Consider the following 21,001-nt stretch of genomic DNA (forward strand, 5'->3'; position numbering starts at 1 on the left):
CTATTGTTTAAAGGCTCACCCTTCCCCACTGGCAGGACATTAATAAAAGACCTTCTACTAACAGAGTAGACGATACAATATCAGTAAAATGGGACTAATCCCCATATCCTTTTTCCCAAAATTAGAGCACATTCCCCCAAGTAGCCCCACACCCAGCAATTGCCAGGCATCTCTGGAGCAGGAGTGATCTTTTGTTGCTTCTGCCCCGGAGGTGCCATTTTCCAAAAATACACCCTCTAACCTCTTCTCATAGCCATATTGCTATGGGTCAAGTCTAAAAGTAGTATTGTGAGACAGCTGTAACCCCCTAGAGGTACTACCAAGGAACACTCCTTACTTGCTTCATCCCTAGGGATGCCCTGGTATTTGCATGGGATAGGGTAGGGGGGCAATCTAAATTTGGAAAAACTGGTATGAGGCTTAGGCCTACTTTATTGACACTACTTTTTCCACAACTACTTTATTCCTTTTGTATAATAAATGTGTGTTTTCACAGCTCATTCATTTTTAACATGTGTGTTTAAAGTGTTTGGTCGAGCTTTTGCTTAAGTGGATAACGTGCATTACTTCGAGCCATTAACTTGTAGACCTCTGGAGACAAGGAAAATACCTACTGTACCTGACAGTAACTCCACTTGAGCTACCTATCAGGGAGAGGATCAGAAGCCCTATGCTGTTCCAAACAGCGCTCTAAAAGTAGTGCCGGAACAATGCGGGGCTATACTGTCCCTATGATCAGAGCTAATAGCATGCAAATATAGTCAAGCTTTTAGCTCTAATCATAGGAGAGAAGTGCAGGAGGATTGTGCCTGAGCATCCTCCTGCACTAGTTTGACAGGTCCGGACTGTCAAAAGCCCGGACCTGTCAAACGAGGAGGAGGTCCATGGGACCCCCAGACCCCTGCCAGCCCCCATCCCAAGCCCCTCTAGACAGCAACACGGGACCTGGAGGTTCAGTGGACCTCCAGTCCAGTGACCCCCCCCCCCCCCCGATACAAGGGCCAAGGGGGCTGGAGGTCTGGTGGATCTCCAGCGACCCCCCCCCCCCCTCCCCTGCGATACAACGGCCCAGGGGGCTGGAAGTCTGGTGGATCTTCAGTCCTCCTAACATCCAAAAAAGAATCCCTGGGGGCCCAAGTGGGCTGCCACCCCGATGCTCCCTGGTGGTCTAGCAGAGCCCTCCCCCCTTCCCTGTCTAATGGAGGAGGGAGTATCACACTCCCTCCTCATCCACTGCCACCTTCAAAATGGCAGCGCCTTGATCAGTGCATCCTGGGATATGCTGGGTGGGGCTTCCCTACCATATAAGGGAATTTCTGCCTGCTTCCTTGAATGGTAGGGAAGCCCCACCCAGCACATTCCAGGATGCCCTGGGCAGAGCGCCACTATTTTGAAAGCAGCACTGAATGAGGAGGGAGTGTGCTGCTCCCTCCTCCAATGGAGACTAGTGCTGTCTGATTCAGTCAAAAATGTTTCGATTTGGTACGATTCGGTTCTTTCAAAAAAAATTGGTTTTTCGATTCAATTTGATTCAATTTAACTTGAGGCCCACATGCTAATATTATAACACATGGTAATTCTTTTTTGGGTGTTGGGGAGGGGGGGGAGGTTGGAGATCCCCCAGCCTCCTGAGACCTCGTGTCCGTGGGGGGAGGGGGTGTAAGGGGGTGGAGGTCTGCCGGACCCCTGCTCCCCATGTTGCTGTCCCGGGGGGGGAGTATTGGGGGGGCACCAGGCCACCAAGGCCTTGTTTGCTTTTGGGGGGGATTTGGGGGGCCTGCAAGCATGCTGGATAAGGCTCCCCAATAATCCACAAATCCTAACACCAACTCTGAGCTGGTGTAGGGTTTGCTGTGGGAGCAGCACCAATTTTTGGCACACCGCCCACTGAGCATTGGGGATTAATAGTTAATGCCCTGTTTAGCATGCATTTACATGTTCACTGCATTCAGAACTAGCAAGAATGTTGTTACACGCACTCGCAGGCTCTGGGGGGGGGGGGGGAGCAAACACGGGCGCTAGTATGGCACTATTGGTCTGTAGTGCCCACATTTGCTTCTGATCATCGGGGCATATGTGAGCTAAATATATAAATAGAAAAGGGGCTGGTTAATCCTTTGATGGTCACACAAAGTTTCAAACAAAAGATCAAGAGAAGTGTGTTATTTCTATACATCCTAGCAAAGTGGTGTGGAAAGAATATAGGAGCTTGTGAGGAGACAGAAGCAGAGGTTAAATGGGAAATTGCACAAATCCCAATTCACCAGCTCTACTGGCAGAGGCAGACAGGGCCAATGAAATTCAGAAAGCTCTTTGACTACCTTCTGAAACCTGGGATTCTTTTACCTGCCCCAATGGGAAAACACAGTCTTCCTGGTTAGGCATGAAGCCTGTGAGTAAACGCCTACATGGCATGCATGTCAAGTGTGGGACGACAAGAGACTAGGCCAAATTCCTCTGTGATACTTTCAGGCAGCCAGCAGCATGCATCTGCTAAGTTCAAGCAGTGTTTCTAAAAGCAGAAAGCTGGCAAACATGGAAATTCATTTGTTGAGGGCCACTGTTTTATCCCCCGCTCTCGTTTTAAAAATAGCTGTACGCATATGCCATATGTAAGCAGAACTGCAGAAGAAAAATGATGATGTGATAAGAAACTTAAATCACAGTGGCACAGATATGGTGTCTGTGCCAAAAACAGCACTGGTGTTTATTTCGTTTATTTCACTTTGCCCATTTCTCAGCTTTTCTCATCCATTTGGGTCTTAATCCTAGGTTCCATTTCTTTGTTTGCCTCAACATTTTGTTTTATTTTTTTCACACATTTGGAATAAAATGCACGCTACTTTTACTGTGTACTAGAAAACAAAATAGTGTATTTTCTTGAAGATAAAATAAACCTGCTACCATAGGAGCCAGCTCTGCAGGTACTGTGGGTAATTGTTCTATATTGGGGGGGGGGGGGGGGTGCTCAAAGTTCTTGACTATGTCCAGGGAAAGACAATTTCTGTTGGGTTTAGCACCCCCAATAATTTTAAAAAGTTGCTTCCTATGCCTGCCACTTATCTTTGCTAAATTACCCCCCTGTTTACTTAGCCATGCTAGCGGATGCTGCACGGCAATGCCGACACAGCCCATTCACTTTGAATGGGCTGTGTCAGCATTAGTGCGCAGCTTAGTAAACTGGGGGGGGGGGGGGTTAATAAAAGGAAATTATCTTAAGTCACCTCAACTAAAGCTCTAAGGGGATATTTTACTAAGGTGCGCTAGCATTTTTAGCACGCTAATAATTATGACATGCTAAATGCTAGAGACACCCTAATTAGGATGTGCTAAATGTTAGAGACGTCCATAGGAATATATGGACGTCTCTAGCATTTAGCACAGCCTAATTATTAACGTGCGCTAAAAAACAGTAGCACACCTTTGTAAAAGATTCCCTAAGTGATGTACAAGCAAAATAATAAATCCATCAATCAAAACTTGTCACACAAAAAATAACACAAAGTAACAAGCAATAAACCAAACACAGCACAATAAAACATGACAAACAGCATAAAAACCATTAAAAATAAAGAAGAGCTCAAAAATATCCTCTTTCTATGCAAAAGAGAGAAGTTCCAGAGAAACAGAACAGGAAAAGTACATGCCCGGACATTCCTTAGCAGTGAAAGAAAATTTGAGAGTGAACATAGGTGATATCCACACAAAAAGATTGAAAAAAAAAATCAACTATGCAATTTTATCTCCACTCCCCCCCCCCTTGCAACAATAGTCTTGATTCAAAATGCGGTTTTCAGGAATCAGGTCCAAGGTCTCCCCATCAAATATACACGTATGTACACACAGACACATATACACTCCCATATATTATCATGGAAATAAATATTTCATATTAAAAACAAACAATTTCCACCTCATGGATAGATTACAAAACTGGAAACACACCTACAGTTTTTCAAACTCAACATATTTTCAATTACGTTTACATACAGAAGACAAATATTTTAGTATGAATCTATAAGTGAATCATTTTAGAGGGCCAATAACGTTATCGGAACGACTGACTGGATTTGCAATTCATACCATCAACGAGCAAAATAAAAATAGACAGCGTGGGAAGATGAAGAGTGAGGAATGTTGAAGGAAAAAATATAAATGTATTTGGTTATATATTTTTGCATTCTGTAACAGAACTGGCTGTTTCTTTTGAGGCTGTTACACAGGAAGTGATTTATACCAGCAATGATTCTCCAACTGACTCCACAGAACGTGACAAAGTGCACCACCACAGTGGACCCACATCTGAAGTTTACAAAACAGTGTGTAGATATTCAGAAGAGCAAGGTGTATAAAATTAGGCTTCAAGCCTAGGATCACAGGCCAATCAATCCCTTTGAAAAGCAGGACCATTACAAAAAAAGAAAAAAAGGCAAACACAAGCAATTTAGAACTCAGTGAATTCAGAGAAAGCCTGATGGGAGATCTGAGCTAGGGTTGCCAACTGTTAGTTAATTTACAGACAGACAGTAAAACAAACAAACTGACAAGCCTGTAAAAATGGTTTAGTATCAGTAAAAACGTCACAAATGATGGGCCCATCTCTGGTGCTATGGACTCAGCCTCTACAAGGCTTTACTATTTAGGAGTAGTAGAACCAGTGCGTTTTTTCTAACAAAAAAGTTGCCGGTACTCAAATGCCAGGCCACCCTTCAGGAGTGGGGTGATCACTGAGGGCCTCACCCCACAATAGCCAGGCCCCCTGCAACCAATCACAGAATCTATGACAAGGCAGAATTGGTGTGTAGAGCCTGAGCTGTTTCATTAAACCTTAGGGACCATGGGTCAATTTTAGCAGACAATGGAAAAGGTGCCGGTACTCAGTACCCCCAAGTACCCCATCAAAAAAAGCCCCGAGTAGAACTGTTTAGCATAGGAAGCTTAGCAATGCAGAAACCAGTGAAGGAAGAAATTAAGACTGACTGTAAAAATTGTGTTCATGAGTTGGCTACCCTGATGTGACCCCCACCAGTGTCGATTTGCTTCTGCCACCAGAAGCTGAAGTGGCACGCTGAGTTTCTGTCAACTCCCAACCCATGAAAGCTGCTGCTGAAGCTCTGAAGTCAGCATAGTTCAGGGTCCCTACTGGATTCTGACTGGTGCAATCCCAGCTCTGCACCCTTCCTCCATCCCCGTTTCATAAACCCTACTATTACAATCAGAATCTTTTTTCAAGCCACCATTAATCTGAATTTTACCATAAGCACAATGCACTGATGCTCTCAAACAGCTGTATCAAAATGCTAATCCTCCAGCAAACTGCATTAAAGATGTTCCTCCCAGTGATCTGCAACACTACAGGATCTGCTGGGGGTGACCACAGTCAATGGAGCAATGCTTAGCTATTTCACAGGACTGCCAAACAGCTGGATATTTCTGGCAGCTGCTGGCCTTTTAGGTATAGAACTATACAGCCATCCAGTGAGAAAATAACTTTCATTGAAAAAAAACATTCTGGCTAATTCGGGGACTGGGGCATGTCAGGCTCTCTCTGTTCATGCTCTGCTCTCCCCCTAGCTCTTACTGGCATATCTGTTCTACTTAAACTGCTAAGGAAAGCACCAGATGTGTCCGAGGGTAAGGGAAAGGGATTTTCTGGGGAGGGGGGGGCGTTGCAACTATATTCAAAGTGGTTTACATAATATATACTGGTACATATTTGTATCTGGGGCAATGGAGGGTTAAATGACTTACCCAGAGTCACAAGGAGCTACAGTGGGAATCAAACCCAGTTTCCCAAGATCAACGTCTGCTGCACTAACCACTAGGCTACTCCTCCACTCAACTATGGAGTCTGAAGACAAAAATACTCTAGGCTGAATTATGAAAATAATCCTGCCATATATATATAGAACAGCAGAACATGATAAATCTGTGTCCTCTGTATTCAATTTTTGATTAGAAATGCTTGAAAGTAGGGCGTGTGTGGCAGGGCTTATCGGACTTGGTGCCTTGCACCCCAATCACTCTGAACAGGCCATGAAAACTAATTGGGGTATGTTTACTGAAAAAGTTTTAAAAAATGTTTTCTATGGCTGATCCCTGTCACATACCCTTTAGGTGCAATGAGGAGCAGGAAAAACAGGAGCTGCCCCCCCCCCCCCCAAAAAAAAAAAAAAAAAAAAACAAGAGGAAGGCTTGCCCCACCCTTTTCCTTTCCATTTACAAAACAGCAAATCTTCTGAGGCAAGAAGCAGATAGTATGTATTTTTCAGGTCCACTGTGCTGGCTTTACATTCACGGGGCCAGATGCTCACTAGGTTCCAGGAATATCTGAAAATGCCATTCCACAGAACAATATTCAGCTGACTGCATTAATCTTAAAACCCAATTTAGGTTATGTCTGCTGTTGCAATAGCACAGATGTCAGAGAATCAGGCCTCCTTGTCTTAAAGCATCTGCAACATAGACCAGCATTCTGAAAGCGTTGCTGGAAGATGAAGGAAAGGTACCCTGGTAACTGTAGTGCTTCTACAAGGTTCCAAATGTGAGCTGCAGCTAATTGTCAGTACTCGGTAAGGTTTTAAGAGTTTCAATCTTGTAACTGTAGGAGGTGGACAGGGGGTGGGGAAACAGAACATAGTAACATAGTAGATGACGGCAGAAAAAGACCTGCACGGTCCATCCAGTCTGCCCAAGAAGATAAATTCATATGTGCTACTTTTTTTATTTGTACTGTCCTCTTCAGTGCACAGACCGTATAAGTCTGGCCAGCCCTATCCCTGCCACCCACCACCGGCTCTGGCACAGACCGTATAAGTCTGCCCAGCACTATCCCCGCCTCCCAACCACCAACCCCGCCTCCCAACCACCAGCTCTGGCACAGACCGTATAAGTCTGCCCAGCACTATCCCTGCCACCCACCACCGGCTCTGGCACAGACCGTATAAGTCTGCCCAGCACTATCCCTGCCGCCCAACCACCAGCCCCGGCACAGACCGTATAAGTCTGCCCAGCACTAGTCCCGCCTCCCAACCACCAGCCCCAGCACAGACCGTATATGTCTGCCCACACTAGCCCCGCCTCCCAACCACCAGCTCTGCCACCCATTCTAGGCTAAGCTCCTGAGGATCCCTTTCTTCTGCACAGGATTCCTTTATGTTTATCCCACGCATGTTTGAATTCCATTACCGTTTTCATCTCCACCACCTCCTGCGGGAGGGCATTCCAAGCATCCACCACCCTCTACGTGAAAAAATACTTCCTGACATTCTTCTTGAGTCTGCCCCCCTTCAATCTCATTTCATGCCCTCTCGTTCTACCGCCTTCCCATCTCTGGAAAAGGTTCGTTTGTGGATTAATACCTTTCAAATATTTGAACGTCTGTATCATATCACCCCTGTTCCTCCTTTCCTCCAGGGTATACATGTTCAGGTCCGCAAGTCTCTCCTCATACGTCTTGTAACGCAAATCCCATACCATCCTCGTAGCTTTTCTTTGCACCGCTTCAATTCTTTTTACATCCTTAGCAAGATACGGCCTCCAAAACTGAACACAATACTCCAGGTGGGGCATCAACACCTCTTTTCTTCTGCTGGTCACACCTCTCTCTATACAGCCTAGTAACCTTCTAGCTACGGCCACCGCCTTGTCACACTGTTTCATCGCCTTCAGATCCTCAGATACTATCACCCCAAGATCCCTCTCCCCATCCGTACCTAGCAGACTCTCCCCGCCTAACACATACGCCTCCCGTGGATTTCCACTCCCTAAGTGCATCACTTTGCATTTCTTCGCATTGAATTTTAATTGCCAAACCTTAGACCATTCTTCTAGCTTTTTCAGATCCTTTTTCATGTTTTCCACTCCCTCCGGGGTGTCCACTGTGTTACAAATCTTAGTATCATCCGCAAATAGGCAAACTTTACCTTCTAACCCTTCGACAATGTCACTCACAAATATATTGAACAGAATCGGCCCCAGCACCGATCCCTGAGGCACTCCACTACTCACCTTTCCCTCCTCCGAGCGAACTCCATTCACCACCACCCAGTGGATGCCTCCAACAAGCTGCAACAAGGATGTATTAATGAGCCAAAGATGGCTGCATTCTTTCCTAGAAGGAATTTGCCTTGCTCTGAAAAAAACTCATCTTTAATAAAAATGAAGCAACAGTAAAGAATGCTGGAGAAATATAAAGAGGTTGGCACTTCTGAGGGACAGCTGGGACCAGGCTCACCATGTAAATGAACATCACAATTACAAGATCGTCATGTCATAAGTACACTTTTGGAAGATAAAAAGCTGCCACATCTATCCTCCAATACTCAAGTGTGATCTACCATGTTTAAAGGCGTAGCTTGCTGTGAACTGGTTAGATTACTCCAAAACTGGCAGAGCCACTAGTGCGCTAACGATGGGCCTCGTCTCTATGACTAGGTATAGCATACAGCACAACGACTCCTCCTATATATTGAACATTGTGTTGCAGTCTCTCAGGTGCGCAGGGTATAACACACCAACATCTTGTGTAGAGAATGATGCAGGGAGAAAGTTTGTCCCCGTCCCGTCCATGCGGACTCTGTCCCCGTCCACAGAAGCCTCAAACAGTTGATTTTATATTTAAATCTTTTTATTATAGTATAAAAAGGAATATTCTGAACTATTTATAATGCAAAAATAGAAGATACATCCCCCCATCTTCCCTCCCTCCTCCCCTTTCACAAACATCCCCTCCCCTTTATACTCCCTCCCTGCCCCACATACAAAGATGCCAGAAAGGGCCTGAGCTGTTATAGCTTTTCCAAGCACAGCCACAGCAAACAGAAATGATCTAATTTCAACGAGCAACTGAAATAAACATTGCAAAAGTAAACAACAACTTCTGTAGTCTCAGAGTACATCCTAAACTTAATTTTTGTTTTCACATTTCCATCTTCCAAAATTCTAGACAGCAGATAGGACCCAAAGCAGTCCAAAACAAGTAAAGTCAGAAACAACACAAGTTTATACCTAATTGTTCAACCACCCTTAGGATTCACCTTTGGGTTTAAAAAGCAAAACCATGTGCACGTGGACTGAATAAATGAATTAAAACAAAGATTAAAGCAAATGCCCTTAATATGTAATACTGGTGGCAGCAAGCGGTAGACTATTCACAAAGTTAGCCTGGGCCAATAGATTTATTTTCCACTGAACATAATTAACATATGAACTGGACGATGTTGTCACATTTTAGACTGACTCTGAACTTCTGCATGAAGGAAGCCCTTCCATCATTACCTCTCCGTGAAATAGTAATAAAAAAAAGGCAAGTGCATTTTTATAATATATCACTGCATTCCACAAAACAAAAGGAGCAAGTTCCTACATGGCGCTATCTTTTTCTTTTAATGTAGGTAGTGCACAGGAAAAGATGATGTTAACTGCTCCTAGGTCTCAACTCTCAACTAATTAATGTTGTTGTTTTTTTTAATTATAAATAGCAACCTAAGTCTAAGCAGCTGAACTCATAACGTGGTGTCTGTGTTTTCTTGTGGCCCTTTACTAGGTGAAAACATCTCTGCAGGGAGTCCCTATAATCAGCCACTCCAAATGAACCAATAATTACTTCCTCCTCTGGGTTCACTGTATGCTGCACAAGCTGGCATATTGAGGGGGGGGGGGCAAGTCTGGGGTGGCACCTTACCATGGTCTTCACAATGTCCAAGACATGTACCGCCTCTGTTCCTCTGGGTCTGGGCTCACGCTGCTCGCGCTGAGCCCTCCTGCCTGGGTGGCCGAGTCTTGATTCCGTCCCCTCATTCCTCTCTCCTCTAACGCCCAGCCCGCTACTCTCTCTTAGCGTACTCTTCTACTGCACGAGTTGACGATCAGCCATACACTACCACCACCAAGGACTGTGAGTGTGTGCATGCATGCAGGGAGGAGGATCCAGGGTCAGCGGAACGTGGTAAGCAGGGTATGCACTGCAGGGGGTGCCAACATTTGAGGGGCACCAGAAACTGCCAATGCTTTGCTTACCCACTATGGTCCACTGGCTGCTGCTGCCACACACAACAGCCCTCCCAAGTCCTACCTTGAAGGGCCTGCCCTGGTGGTGTACTGGCCTCTGCGGTTGCAGGGGCAGGAAAGAATCCCACTCTTTCCTGCCCGCTGCCACTACTCCATCTCTGCTCTGCTCTTCTGCGCCGCTGCCATGTTTTAAAAATGGCTGCTGAGGCTTCAGTCTCAGCAGCCATTTTGAAAACACGAGTGGCGCTGGGCACAGTAGCGACAGCAGACAGGAAAGAGTGGGGTTCTTTCCTGCCCCCTTCAAGGTAGGACCGGGAAGGGCTTTAGTGTGTTGGAAGGGAGCGGCAAATACGGTGGTGGTGGGGGGGTTAGTGTGGGAGGAGGCGGGGTTTTGGCACAGTATAAGTCACACTCATCACAAGGACAAAATATAAGAAAACCAATGGACTGCATTAGAGGCTTATAGCCCATTTAGTTATGTTTAAACAAGTGAGAGATCTGCATGAAAGAAAATATTTATTTTTATTATTTTGACTTTTGAAAACCACTTGTCCCTGAAACATGCTCAAAATAGAATAATCCATTTGTACAAAAAAGATGAGGTGAAGATGTAATTCCATGTGCCCCAATGAAAGGAGAGTTTAATTTTAATCAAATTTAATTTCACACTATATTCCTTCCCAAGGCAGATTACAACAGTTAAGATGAACCCATCAGTAAACAGGATATCCTCACTGAAATTTGGCCACGTATTACTGTATTGTATAGAACAGTGTAGAAAAATGAACATAAAATACAGACTTTATTAATGCTGTTTTTACCAGTTACAATAATTTTTAAGCAGTTTTAGTGATATTCAATTTTATTTTATGATACTTATATCTACATATGGGAAGCTTTCAAATAAATTAAAAAGCTGTCAGATAAGTAAAAAAAAAACAAAACCATTTTATTCTCCACCTTTTAAGGCACCGGACTGAAAAATGGGGTGAGGTGGGAGAAGAGGGGAGAGAAAGAGGATTCTGGACTGGGGGTAGGGCGCACTGACAGATAGTTTGCAGGGGGGTGCCAGAGACCCTAGCACCAGCCCTGGGTGAAGCAGAGCAGAATGAGAAGAGGAGGCCAGATTACAATTCCCCGTCCCAGTGGTAAAATAGCAGTAAAAAGTAGATGTCTTTTTTACCGCGGGTACAGGGATTACTACAGCTCCCATGGGGCAATAATTGCAGTTTGTATCCACAGTAAAACATGTAAAATGTTGCCATTCCCACGGTGTAACCGCGGATTATCATGGCTACTCGCTCCTGTGTCATTCTCTAATCTTGTGTACACAAGTTCTTATATGTTAAATATCTCCAAAGGGACAACCTCTAAATCTACATTAACATATTTCCTTACACCAATAGATGGGTTATAGAAAAAGCTTCACTCCCAACAATAGTGCAAGATATCCAAAATTACTAAACATTCTGGCTGCATTATGACATGGCAAATGCCGGAAAAAGCAGAAAAGGCAAGACTGAATATTTATCTTGAGTTAGTTGATTCTTCCTGCCCATAATATATATATATGGCCTCACCCACATAGTCAGGCATGGTTTACATTTTTTGTATGATAGGATTATGATTACAAAGGTATGGATATACCTAAGCACAATGGCCTATTTAGAGCGACCTGAAATCCCATGAGACCAGGAGGGATAGAACATAAGAACCTCAGATTTAGAGCCAGATTAACTAAACATTTTTCTTATTTTGTGTTTGTAGGAATATACTTTCTAAAAGGATCCTTAAAAAGGTTGATTTTGTAGCCAGACCACATTATATATGCACAAAAGTATCATAAAAGGGCAGAAGCATTTCAAAGCTGGTTATGAACAATAATAGCGTGAGAGAAGTGCAATTTTTTAAAACTTTTATTTGCAACTTTATTGCAACAGACAATCAACAAGTGACAAATTGAAAGCCACAAAAACTATCACATATAATACAAACAATAAAATCTAAATCCCCTTCCCCTCCCCAAAGATAGCCCTAAAGGGTCTCCCCTTCCGATGTGTGGGTACGACACAGTCCCTCACATGTCTCTGAATAGCAGGTAATTCGCCTCAAAGGTGACCAAAAAGAGTTTAGGCTGTTCAGCCTGTATTGCTAGCTCTCCAGGTCTGATAACAGTTCCAAATCTTGTGAAATGAGGTGTAATGCCCATTTCTAATGACCGTCAATTCCGACATTAAACAGAGATAGTTCATTCTGCGCAGCAACACTTTCATCTCCAGCACTGATGGCGGAGAAGTGTAATTTAATGACAAGGTACCACAAACACTCCAGAAATATGCAAACGCCCAAGGGTTCCATTATTCACATTCTAAATATTAACGAGGCAGTTATGATAGCTCCTTTCTACTGCTAATATGTTCCTGTCATATTGAACAATGAGCTCTCCTTAACAGGCTGCTCGGTACTGGGGAATTCTAGGCATGCAGTCTGTCCACGGAAGCTCGGTTTTAATAAAACAATTTGTGCAGACGCTTCCAGAATGCAGTAGGGTCTTGCTTTTCCTCCTCCTATCCTGGCCCTAGCCCCTTCATTTCAGTACACAAACAGACGGCAACCAACATTTCTTTGTTCTTATCCCTTTCACCTGTCCAGGAAAGCAGTGTTATTTGTGAAGTTGAAAAAGTAAACAAATCTCAGTAAATATGGGGCTACTAAACCCACCTCCCCTCTTCCCCCTTTCTCTATCTCTGTTAATGGCTCTCACATCCTCCCTGTCTCCTCGGCTCCTAACCTTGGAGTCATCTTTGATTCCTCTCTCTCCTTCTCTGCCCATATTCAACAGATCGCCAAAACCTGTCGCTTCTTTATCTACAATATTAGCAAAATTCGCCCCTTCCTTTCTGAATACGATGCCAGAACCCTTATTCGCACCCTTGTCGCCTCTCGCTCAGACTATTGCAATTTACTTCTCACTGGTCTTCCGCTCAGCCTGTCCAAAATTCTGCGGCACGACTTATTTTCCACCAGAATCGTTATACCCACATTAGCCCGCTCCTCAAGTCACTTCACTGGCTCCCTGTCCGCTTCCGCATTCAGTTTAAACTTCTCGTACTGACCTTTAAATGCATCCACTCTGCAGCCCCCCATTACCTCTCCACTCTCATCTCTCCCTACATTCCTCCCCATGAACTCTGCTCACTGGACAAGTCTCTCTTGTCGTCCTCCTTCTCCTCCACTGCTAACTCCAGCTCCTTTTCTCTCGCGGCACCTTATGCCTGGAATAGACTTCCTGGACCTATACGTCTAGCTCCATCTCTACCTGTTTTCAAATCTATGCTGAAAACCCACCTTTTCACTGCTGCTTTTAGCTCCTAGCCACAATTGCCCTCCCCTTGTCCCGTCCTCCCTTCTCACCCATAACTTCCCTCACCCGTAACTGTCTTGTTTATCTGTATTACTTAGATTGTAAGCTCTTTTGAGCAGGGACTGTCTCTTTCTTTGTGTCAGGTGTTCAGCGCTGCGTGCATCTGGTAGCGCTATACAAATGCTAATAATAATAATACTGAGCTATTAATTTGTTACTCAAGGTTACTAAGGGACCCTTATACAAAAGTGCGTTAGGCTCTTAACACAGGGTTTAGCATGCAGTAACAGCAAATACACAAACACGGTAACCGTTTTTGTGGTCATTTTTATAACTGCGTGCTACGTCAGGCATTAATGGCATTTTGTGTAGAAGGTCATAACTAGGCAAGGAATGGGCAGAGAAAAGACATGGAGAATGTAGCACAGTTACAGGCCCATTTACCAAGCTGCGATGAAAAGGGCCCTACGGTAGTGGCATGGGCTGTTTTTCCCACACGCCATGGCCCTTTTTCCTGCAGTGGATTAAAAGTCACTAAAAGAAATGGCCACGCGGTAAAATTACTCTTTCCGTGTGGCTATGCGGCAGGGAACACTTACCGCCACCCGAGGTGGCGATAAGGGCTCCCGCAGTAACCCAGCGGTGCCCGATTACTGCTGGGTTAGTGCCGTGGTAAAAACAAATTACAAAAATATTTTTCATTGAACCAGAAATGGTGCGTGCTTGAGGCAGAACTACCGCCGGAAGCCGCATTGGGCCGGTGGTAGTTCTGGGTTGCCACGTAGCAACCCTTTAGTGAAAGGGCCCCTTAATACGCTGCACTTGCCAGGTGCTAACTGACTAATGAGTTCTTAACACAGCATCACTTACCACCTTCATGGTAACATCAACTGAAGTAACGTGTGCTAATGCCAATGTTAAAGTGGGACCTGTATAGGAAAATATTGGGCATGTCCCCAATAGTCACCACACTATTTTTGCAGCTACCACACGTTAACTTTCTGCATTAAGCCATGGTAACTGCAAAATCCAGTGCACTTTAGTTAAAGGGCTCTTAAATTATTACTGATCATTAATAAAACACGTGTGTGTATTAAAAAGAGAGAGACAGAGAAAACATAGGTCATTGCAGCTCACACCTGGGGTACAAGCCAGATCCATAATTTCCTCTGATACTGTGCGGCTGCTACTGTGGATTAAGAACTGGTTAAAAGATAGAAAACAGAGAGTAGGGTTAAATGGCTAGCATTCTCAATGGAGAAAGGTAGATAGTGGGGTTCCCCAGGGGTCTATTCCGGGACCATTGCTTTTTAACATATTTATAAATGATCTAGAGATGGGAATAACTAGTGAGGTAATTAACTTTGCTGATGACACTGATAGGAATGGGGATGGGTAGGAGTAGGATGTTTACAAAATCAAGATCATAAGCATCTTTTGCATTCTGTGTTTTATAGTTCCTAGTTTGCTTCTATGTTATTGTTTAATTATTCTCATATATCATACTGTAGTCTCCGTATATTTTCCAGCACTGGTTGTATTGTTACTTTGATCCTGAATAAAAACTGTTATAATTTAAATTTGCTGATGACTCAAAGTTATTCAAAGTTGTTAAATCACAAGAGGATTGTGAAAAATTGCAAGAGGATCTTACGAGACTGGGCATCTAAATGGCAGATGATGTTTAACATGAGCCAGTGCAAAGTGATGTATGTGGGAAAGAGGAACCCGAACTATAGCTACGAGATGCAAGGTTCCACACTAGGAGTCACCATCCAGGAAAAGGATCTAGGTATCATAGTTGATAATATGTTGAAACCCTCACCTCAATGTGCAGCAGTGGCTAAAAAAGTAACTAGAATGTTAGGAATTATTAGGAAAGGAATAGAAAACAAAAATAAGAATGTTATAATGCATTTGTATCACTCCATGGTGCAACCGCACCTCGAATACTGTGTGCAATTCTGGTCACCACATCATAGAAAGATATAGCAGAATTAGAAAAGGTACAGAGAAAAGCGACGAAAATGATAAAGGGGATGGGACGATTTCCCCGAGGAAAGGCTAAAGCAGCTAGGGCTCCTCAGCTTGGAGAAGAGATGTTGAGGGAAGATATAATAAGAGGTCTCTAAAATACTGAGTGGAGTGGAACAGGTAAACATGAATCGCTTGTTTACTCTTTCCAAAAATACTAGGACTAGGGGGTATGCAATGAAGCTACTATGTAGTAAATTTAAAACAAATTGGAAAAAATATTTCTTCAAATAACGTGTAAATAAACACTGGAATTCATTGTCAGAGAATGTGGTAAAAGCAGTTAGCTTAGCAGGGTTTAAAAAGGTTTGGCTAATTTCCTAAAAGAAAAATCCATTAGCCATTATTAAGATGGGAAAATCCACTGCTTATTTCTAGGAGAAACAGAATAAAATCTGTTTTACTTTTTTGGGATCTTGCCTGGTACTTGTGACCTGGATTGGCCACTGTTGGAAACTACTAGGCTTGATGAACCTCTGGTCTGTCCCAGTATGGCAATGCTTACACTCTTATGTTCTCTAATACAAGGCACGGTAATTATAAGCAGCTCTGACTAGCAAAGTGTAAGAATTTCCTGCCTTATATCATATCGTTCCTGCCTTCCTATAAACGTTTTGCAACTGTTTTTTTTCCTGCAGGTAAAATTTCTCACTCTTTATAAAATATGCTTATGGGTCTATCTGCCGAGGACCAGCAAGGTTCACATGAGCAATCCGTCAAGGTATGCACCCACATTGAAGAGGCTCCTGCAGCCACCTCACAGCTGCTCATCAATGGCTCAGCCCGCGCAGGTCAGTGATTGCAAACTGAAGTAGTGACAGCGCACAGTACTGGCAGAGAAGGCGATGCAAGCGATGGAAAAGAATGGGGCTAGGGAGAATGCAGAAAGGCTTTTATCCCTGCAAAATATTTTCTGAGTGTTGGTTAATTGAAAATAATATGCACTATTTTCATTGTGAGGGAGTGAGTGGTAGGTATCCATAAGAACACTCCCCTCACTGAGACTGCAGGTTAGACACCTTATGGCAGGTGGTGCTAAACCTGCCATGTCAGAGGCTGAATCAAAGGAGAAGGGCTCAGGCCAGGAAGTGGTTAAAAAACTCTGCAGAGAGAGAAAGAAAGAAGTCCTGAGGCAAGAAGTCTTCAGGAGCAAGGTCCTGATACAAAAGTATTCAGGAGAGAGAGAGATCCCAAGAGCAGAGCTCTCCTGGAGCAGGGTTGCCAGCTGGGAAAAATTTTCCCAGCCCCAAACGAGTCGTAAACCCGCCCAAAAACCGCCCATAGCCAATCCCCGTCTCCCGCGTCACCAACCCCGCCCCCGCATCACCTAACCCCGCCCCTGCATCACTACCCCGCCTCCCACGTCACTAGCCCCGCCCCCTACGTCATCCCTCACGTCACCCCGCCCCTGAAAGGCTTCTATTGGTCCAATTTGGACCAACAGAAGCCCCGGAAAAGCTTCTATTGGACCAAACTGGACCAATAGAAGCCCGGAAAAGCTTCTATTGGACAGAATTGGACCAATAGAAGCCCTGGAAAAAAACGCCGAACTCGCACAGCGGCAACGGGAAAACTGCCCAAAAAACCGCATCCCGCGCCCGGCGAAATTTTCCCGCCGCCGCTGGCGAAAAACCGCCCACCTGCCAACTTTGTCCTGGAGGGAGGCTCCAAGGGAAGGAACCCTCCCTAAAGTGTGGCTGGGCTTTAGTACCTGTGGAGTGGAGTCTTAGGGAAGTAAGGAATGGCCCTAGCTCAAAGGTTTGCACCCTGTAGATGCCCAGGGATTACATGAGAAGGAACAGAAGACTACAAAGTAAGGGTGCGCTTTTATTTATCTGTGAAGATCCAGGTCCTGAGTGTCCTAGCTGGAGCCAGGCCTGGATTTATGAGTAACCGGAACTGTATTGAAGAAGCTAGATGTGTTAAGAGAAAAGGGAGTAATGGTGATTTCTGTCAAGGGGAAAATGAGCCTGTAAGAAGAACAGACTGTCTTGCTTTAATTATTTTCCACCAATAAAGTTTTCACTTGACTTTATATTGAACTCTGCGTGTGAGGTTTCCATGCCTGTCTGTCAATCACATTATCATATGTGATGACAGCTTGGGCATTTTTTGAGTCTCCGCAGAACAGACAACCCACATATCTTCAGGGATTGGGACCTCAGTACAGCTGGGGAGTTTTTGTATAAAGGCTAAGGAGGTCAGCTCTGCCTTACAGAGTTTAGGGAAAGTAAGAGTTAATAAGCACTGGACAAGCGGGATTTTTTTTTTGTGGGGTTTAAAGTGTTGCAGTGCCCCAGAGCAGTCAGCAATAAACAAACTCTGGCTTGGAGTGAAGCCACAAGGAAAGCTGGCTTAAAGGGATCAAGAAAGGTTCTGCAGACAGTTTGTTTGAGGGCTGCTGTATAGGCCACACCTAGCCAGGAGACTAGCAAGGTAGAAGAAAAAGGGGAAAAAAATTTAAAAGTGAGAAGACAAATTAAAGCTTGGAAGATGTTCATTAACTGAAGGGCAGAAGTAGAGTATATGTTTGGGACTTAAGAGTAGGCTACAAACTGTTGCCACACAGCTAGTGAAACAGAAGGAAAGCAAAGTTAAGTGATTAACAAGCTGGGGAGCTTACCCAATCAAGCACAGAGTATGCATCTGAGTGTAATTGACAGACTAGCTGGTTCTGGAGCAAGGAAAGCTCCTGTAGAAAGTCAAACTAAGAATTGCTGCTGTAAAATCTGGAGTAGAGCAACTGTGTAAAGGCAGTCTACCAGCAACAAAGGGGACAGCCAGTTGGTTTTGTATATCCTGACAGGAGAATTCTAGGCACCTGAAAAAGGCAGAAAGGAACAAGAAATTCCAGGATAGGAATTTGAAACCAGGAGTGGGAAGAAGCCTGGGCAACCCTGCAGCAGTGCCCTGCAGACAGGGCTAATTACTGTCCCTGGGAAGGGTGCCTGAAGCCAAGAGAAGCCAAGCTTACCAGAAAAGTAAAGAGAAATTAAGGAAGGCAGTTGGAAAGAGAATAAGGAGATAGCTAAGAGAACCCCAGGGAAATATCTGCCCACTGATCTGTCCAGAATCAAAAGCAGGAATCCTCTGACAAGGATATGGAGTGTAGAGAGCTTCAGGCACAGCTAGAGGGAGCCCATCTCTACAATGAAGACCTCCCCAGGGAGTTGAGTGAGGTGTAACAGAAATGCCAGAGGCTGCAAGAAGAGAAGGAGACGTTTCAAGTGCAGCTGGTAAAAGCGCAGGACCTGAATCGAAGTCAATGTAGATATTTGAGTGAATGAGTCCGAAGACCAGGACCAAGCTCAAAGTCAGAACAGTGAGTAGGAAAAAGCAGAACAGTGGATTGACAGAGAAGTTGCAAGAGACTGCTAGCTATACACGTGGCTTGTGAGAAGAGAACAAGATCCTACATGGTCAACTCATGCCATCTGACCTTGGAAATTGTAAAGAAAGTTTCAGGGGGATAAAAAGCTGAAAAATAAAAGTGGTACAAGAGAATTTAGCCTCGAGTAAGAAAGCTGTGGTTTGGTGGGGACAGGGAAAGAGAGACAGAAAATAACTCGACCTGGGCTCTTGCGGGAGCTCAGAGGGAGCCAATGCCAAGAACATGCCAGTCTTCTGCAGATAGCTAGAGACATGGTTCTTCAGTTTGCAGACCTGCTGCCTGTGCAGATGTGGATCACACAGATCTTTAGATCTTAAAACAGCTTAAAGAAATTTTCAGAATGCCTTTTACGATTGCCAACTACAACCTTCTCCAGGGAGGTAGGACAATGACAACCACAACATAATATTAGACAGCAGCAGATAAATGATGAAGGTAGCCAACACAGGTTGGAAATGAGGATTAGGTAGGAAGACACTTTGGAATTCTTCATTGTAAATAAATTATGCTAACTTGAAGTGCTCAAACATTTTACAAACTGTGTAGATTAATGACTCATAAGCTTTACTGAGCCCCTAGCTTTTGTGGATGCTACTACTGTGCCAGAACTGGCTCTGGTCTTGGGAGCAAGACTGCTTAGCCCCCTTGGTTCTGATACGCTCTTGATGTGCAGCATTTGTTATGGAGGAAAGATGCTGACATCTCGTGTGGAAGGATCACGGGTTCAGCCAATGTTGGGAGGCTCATCTCTGGAGCAGGGTGCTGCTTTCCTCTATGACACAGCTTGAGTTGTTGGATGGCTGCTGGAGAGCAAGATTCAAAAACAGCAGGAGGGAAAGGGGAGAGAAAAGCGTTAGTAGCTGGGAGCCTTGATGAGTTGGGACAGCTGTTTTACTCCTCATGGAGCCGTAAGAAATCCTTTGGACTCTTCTGGCATCTGTGCACCAGGTTTGTTTATCATATGTAATGATTTCCTCACAGTAAATGGCTTGAGAGACCTTTAGGCATATTTTCAAAGCACTTTGGGAGGCTAAGTTCCATAGGTTTCTATGGAACTTTGGGAGGCTAAGTGCTTTGAAAATGAGCTTGCTTATTGGCAATACAAACAAGTGGTGTGCTGGAGCTGGCTCGCACCGGCTCGCAAGAGCCGGTTGTTAAATTTTTTGGCATCTTGCGAACCGGTTGTTCTCCAAGTGCGAGCTGGCTTGCCTCTCCTCCCCCCACACCGCAAGCTTCAGGGTCATGGACTTCCAGCGCCGGCTCACCTGCCCGCCCTCAGCTCCCCGATAGCCTTCCTTTCCTTCCTGCCGCCGTCCTGCCTTTAAATATTTTATTTTAGCTCAAGTTGCACGGCAGCACAAAGCAGCAGGCTCGGCTTGCCTCCAGCCTTCCCTTTCCTCTCAATGTCCCACCCTCGCGGAAACAGGAAATGCATCAGAATGAAGAAGGAGATGAGACCTTAAGAGAACATAGGCTATGCCATGCTGAGTCAAGCCAATGGTTCATCAAACTTAGAATCCTCCTTCTGACAGCAGCCAACCTGGTTACTAGCAGCTCTTATTAGGGAAGTCCCTTTCTTGTTACTCACTCCCCAAAGTAAAGGATAGCAATTCCAATGTATGTCTGACAAATTATTAAGGGATCTGTCCAAAACCCTCTTAAAAAGGTAAAAATGTAGGGCTCTGTCACTTGCATGAGGTTTCCTGGCAGGCTATTAGCAGGGTGGTTTTGCCATTGCCTTCTCTAGTCAACTTGACCTTTGGCTAAGGAAGAACATAACATAGTAGATGATGGGAGATAAAGACCAGAACAGTCCATCCAGTCTGCCTAACAGTCACACTCATTATCAATTATTATTAAACCAACAATGAATATGGTACAAAATATGTATACTTGATTCTGTTCTTTCTTTGCCTTTTTCAGGACACAGACTATAGAAGTCCACACAGAACTAGCCTTACGTCCCAACTACTGTAGTTGCCGTTAAAGTCCACTCCAGCCTATAAAGGACACAGACCAAAGAAGTTCCCCCAGCACTGTTCTTATGTTCCATCTACTGGAGTTGCCACCGCTACTCAGCCTAACCTAATCTATCTTGCCGTATATCTCAGTACAGAATTAGAATTCAGGTCATAGGTGTAGTAGTCAACTGCACCATGGTAGCACCTTTTTTAAACTCTTTTTAAACTCAGCTAAACTGT

At 44.5% G+C, this 21,001-nt stretch overlaps 1 protein-coding gene across 3 annotated transcripts in view; it reads right to left on the reverse strand.

Moving 5' to 3' along the window:
• The window catches only part of C6H1orf21 (chromosome 6 C1orf21 homolog), a 461,362-nt gene that overhangs the window by 118,675 nt on the left and 321,686 nt on the right, over positions 1-21,001 (reverse strand). The window lies entirely within an intron of this gene.

Source organism: Microcaecilia unicolor, chromosome 6 (genome assembly GCF_901765095.1).
Source record: "Microcaecilia unicolor chromosome 6, aMicUni1.1, whole genome shotgun sequence".
Lineage (NCBI taxonomy): Eukaryota > Metazoa > Chordata > Amphibia > Gymnophiona > Siphonopidae > Microcaecilia > Microcaecilia unicolor.